General features: G+C 41.5%; 1 pseudogene; it reads left to right on the plus strand.

The window, feature by feature from the left end:
* The first annotated feature begins 4,473 nt into the window (after positions 1–4,473).
* The window catches only part of LOC129117056 (netrin-G2-like), a 19,672-nt pseudogene continuing 19,145 nt past the window's right edge, over positions 4,474–5,000 (plus strand).

A 5,000-nucleotide genomic window follows, 5' to 3' on the forward strand; every position in this document is an offset into this window, starting at 1 on the left:
TACATGACATTATATTACATTACATTACATGACATTACATGACATTATATTACATTACATTATGACATTATATTACATTACATTACATTACATTACATTACATGTATTTATGTTTGTGTATATTTCCGCCATCAACCATTCATAAATAACTACTATATCTGCTTTATTCTTGCTGTGGCAGTCCCAGATGTCCCGGAAACTGAACGCCGTCTTGTCTTCATAACATCACCGTATTCACTGAATCCAGCTGGTTTACTCCAGCTGTGTGGTCTGAAAGTAAACCATTTTACTGTGATTTGTACAAAAAAGGACGCCGAAATAACATCATAATGATGCCGCTTTTGTAATAAGTCAGAATTCATGTTTCGTTGGTTCTCTCTGCAGGACGACAGGACATCACTTAAAAAGCTTGTTTTCTGAACGGAGCTGGACTTTGCTTACATGACAGGATGACAGGAGGAGAATCTCAACGCTGATTGGCTGTCGCAACACAGCGTAACGCGAAATTTGCGTTATTTGCGTTATTTGCGTCATTCTCGTCATTCTCTCCGCCCGTCACGATTCGCGTCTACTTGCGTATATTCGCGTCTGTGCATTGCCTTTACATGTAAACTAAACACGCGAACATTCGCTTTGCGCTTGGTGTGAACGCAGAACGTTTACATTTCTGTTGATTTAGCTGAAAGTTTGTGAGAGTGTTTATGTATAGTTAAAGTTTGTGAGAGTGTTTATGTATAGTTAAAGTTTGTGAGAGTGTTTATGTATAATTAAAGTTTGTGAGAGTGTTTATGTATAGTTAAAGTTTGTGAGAGTGTTTATGTATAGTTAAAGTTTGTGTTTATGTATAGTTAAAGTTTGTGAGAGTGTTTATGTATAGTTAAAGTTTGTGAGAGTGTTTATGTATAATTAAAGTTTGTGAGAGTTCAATTCAATTCAGTTTATTTTGTATAGCCCAAAATCACAAATTACTAATTTGCCTCAGAGGGCTTTACAATCTGTACACATGAGACATCCTCTGTCCTTAGACCCTCACATCCTCTGTCCTTAGACCCTCACATCCTCTGTCCTTAGACCCTCACATCCTCTGTCCTTACACCCTCACATCCTCTGTCCTTAGACCCTCACATCCTCTGTCCTTAGACCCTCACATCCTCTGTCCTTACACCCTCACATCCTCTGTCCTTAGATCCTCCTTCACATCCTCTGTCCTTAGACCTCACCCTCCTCTGTCCTTAAATCCCAGGATGGACAGAAGTCAATAGATATCATGTGTACAGAATGCAGTAGTAAGCAGAGTAACCAAGGAAACATTAAGAATACTTATGAAAGCAGCAATGACTATAGTGGAATTAAAATAATGATATAGGGAATAGTATTAGCAGGGTGTCAGCCGGGTCACTGCAGGAGGCTAAACCACGGTCCAGGTACCACAACGATTCATGTAAACCTGCGAGGCGAGAAAGCAGAAAGGGCTTCGGAGTAGAAGCAAAGCCAATATGCGTAATGGTACAGGGAATAATAATATTAATGTGACTAATAATAATAATGGTAGTAGCAGTTGGTGTCAGCAGGGACACATCAGGATGCATGATCACAGTCCAGGTACAGCCACGATTTATAGAAGCCTGCGAAGCGAGAAAGCACAAAGACTCCAGGGTAGAAGCAAGTCAATAAGCGTAATAGTACAGGGAATAATAATAGTAATGTGACTAATAATGATAATAATAATAGTAATGTGACTAGTAATAATAATAATAATAGTAATGATAATAATAAATAATGTGATAATAATAATAATAGTAATGTGACTAATAATGATAGTGGCAGTAGCAGTGGGTGTCAGCAGGGCCACAGCAGGAGGCACGATGACAGTCCAGATATAACCCCAATTCATGGAAACCTGCAAGGCAAGAAAGCACAAGAACTCTGGGGAAGAAGCAAAATCAGTAATGTGCATAAATAGGAGATTAATACATAAAGAAGGAGTAAGAGGAGCTCAGTGTATCCTAGGTAGTCCCCCGGCTGTCTAGGCATATAGCAGCATATCTAGGGGCTGGGCCAAGGAGAACCTGAACCAGCCAGTGAGAGTGTTTATGTATAGTTAAAGTTTGTGAGAGTGTTTATGTATAGTTAAAGTTTGTGAGAGTGTTTATGTATAGTTAAAGTTTTGAGAGTGTTTATGTATAGTTAAAGTTTGTGAATGTTTATGTATAGTTAAAGTTTGTGAGAGTGTTTATGTATAGTTAAAGTTTGTGAGAGTGTTTATGTATAGTTAAAGTTTGTCAGAGTGTTTATGTATAGTTAAAGTTTGTCAGATGTTATGTATAGTTAAAGTTTGTGAGAGTGTTTATGTATAGTTAAAGTTTGTGAGAGTGTTTATGTATAGTTAAAGTTTGTGAGAGTGTTTATGTATAGTTAAAGTTTTAAAGTTTAAAGTTTGAGAGTGTTTATGTATAGTTAAAGTTTGTGAGAGTGTTTATGTAGTTAGTTAAAGTTTAAAGTTTGAGAGTGTGTATGTATAGTTAAAGTTTGTCAGAGTGTTTATGTATAGTTAAAGTTTGTGAGAGTGTTTATGTATAGTTAAAGTTTGTCAGAGTGTTTATGTATAGTTAAAGTTTGTCAGTTAAAGTTTGTGAGAGTGTTTATGTATAGTTAAAGTTTGTCAGAGTGTTTATGTATAGTTAAAGTTTGTCAGAGTGTGTATGTATAGTTAAAGTTTGTCAGAGTGTGTATGTATAGTTAAAGTTTGTCAGTGTCTGTGTGTGCGTTATATATATTCTTTACTCATAGATGTATCATCACTAGCTCTGTTGTTTCATGTTATATATATTCTTCATATATATGCAGCCACACCCACAAACATCTAAGCTCCGCCTCTTCTCCAAGCACAGAGAGACGACCTCCTCAGTCTCATAAGAACTAAACTGATGAGTCAGGTTTTTTTAAAACAACACCTCTGTTCACCTGTTCACCTGACATTCATACCAATAAAACATTTTAAAAATCAAAAATGACTGAGAGAGGGAGAGAGAGACAGACAGACAGAGAGAGAGAGACAGAGACAGAGAGAGAGAGACAGAGAGAGAGAGAGAGAGAGAGAGAGGGAGAGAGAGAGAGAGAGAGAGAGAGGGAGAGAGAGAGAGAGAGAGAGAGAGAGAGAGAGAGAGACAGAGAGAGAGAGAGAGAGAGAGAGAGAGAGAGAGAGAGAGAGAGAGAGAGAGAGAGAGAGAGAGAGAGACAGAGAGAGAGAGAGAGGGACAGTTGAGCTCTGAGAGGTTTAACAGTGAAGAAGGGGGAGGAAGGAAGAGCAGCAGGAGATTAAGAACAATAAGAAGAGAAACAAGAAGAACAGAAACAAGAAGAGATGAAGACGTTTAGTGTTTAATGGACTATTTAATGAGCAAGAACCAACCTGAAGACCCCACAGACAGGTGAGTTACACAGAGCAGGAGATAGACAGACAGGTGGAGACAGAAAGAGAGACAGGAGACACCACTGACAGGTGAGCAATACAGAATAAGAGAGAGACAGACAGGTGGAGAGAGAGACAGGTGGTGAAGTCTGATGAAAAAGATATGAATCTGTTATTTGTGTTCATAAAGAGTTTCATCGTTATTCTAATTAAATATTACAATAATATTTGTTAATTAATATTATTAGTTTGTTGGTGATGGTGTTCTAGCACCACCTTTAACTTTTAGAATAATGAAGTCCATTACAACACCATCACTAATGGTGAACTCAGTGATGAACATGTGTTCCTAATAAAGAGACAGAGGAAGTGGAGGATCAGGGTGGATGAATCTGATGGATGAGAGGTGGAGGATCAGGGTGGATGAATCTGATGAGGAGAGGTGGAGGATCAGGGTGGTGTTGTTGTTTTAAGAGGGAAGTCACAGTTTAATAAAGGAGACAAAGTCTCTGAGTCTCAGTTTAATCTTCTTTCTCATCAGTTCAAACAAAAAACAAAAAAACAAACAAACAAAACAAACAGGCAGCAGATAGACTTGGACCAGGACTGACCAGATCTCTCTGGACCAGGACTGACCAGATCTCTCTGGACCAGGACTGACCAGATCTCTCTGGACCAGGACTGACCAGGTCTAACTGGACCAGGACTGACCAGGTCTAACTGGACCAGGACTGACCTGGACCAGGACTGACCAGGTCTACCTGGACCAGGACTGACTGGACCAGGACTGACCAGGTCTAACTGGCAGGACTGACCAGGTAAATCTGGACCAGGACTGACCAGGTCTAACTGGACCAGGACTGACCAGATCTCTCTGGACCAGGACTGACCAGATCTCTCTGGACCAGGACTGACCAGGTCTAACTGGACCAGGACTGACCAGGTAAATCTGGACCAGGACTGACCAGGTCTAACTGGACCAGGACTGACCAGGTCTACCTGGACCAGGACTGCCCCGATCTGGTTTTAATATGCGTGTTGTTTGTGTGCTTTCATTGCAGACTGGCGGCGGCGGACTGGAGACCTCAGGTGTGAACCATCACCTAGAAATCAGGACCAGCACAAGACAACCACTTCGTCACCTTGACGACCGCCTGTTGGACGAAGGTCGGGAACTGAGCCTGTGGATTCAAAATGTGGGAGGGGAACTTCCTGTCTGTCTGACTGTCAGTCCAGCATGTCCCCCCTCCTCCCACGTCTCCTCCCCCGTCTCCTCCCCCTCCTCGTCCTGTTGCCGTTGGGCCGCTGTCAGTCGGGTGGTCAGTTTGACGTGTGCCGGTCTCTGCGCGGCTCGGAGGCGGGGCCAGGATGGGAGTTCTACCCCTGTCAGCCTTCACCTGCCAACATGAAGGAAGTGATGCAGATCAGAGTCGACCCCCCGGCATCACCTGTGGGAACCCACCTGAGAGGTTCTGCACATTGGTCAGTCATACACACACCTGAACGCACACCTGAACACATTAATGAACACACACCTGAACACACACCTGAACACATTAATGAACACATTAATGAACACACACCTGAA

The sequence above is a fragment of the Anoplopoma fimbria genome, unplaced genomic scaffold (genome assembly GCF_027596085.1).
Source record: "Anoplopoma fimbria isolate UVic2021 breed Golden Eagle Sablefish unplaced genomic scaffold, Afim_UVic_2022 Un_contig_13289_pilon_pilon, whole genome shotgun sequence".
Classification (NCBI taxonomy): Eukaryota; Metazoa; Chordata; class Actinopteri; order Perciformes; family Anoplopomatidae; genus Anoplopoma; species Anoplopoma fimbria.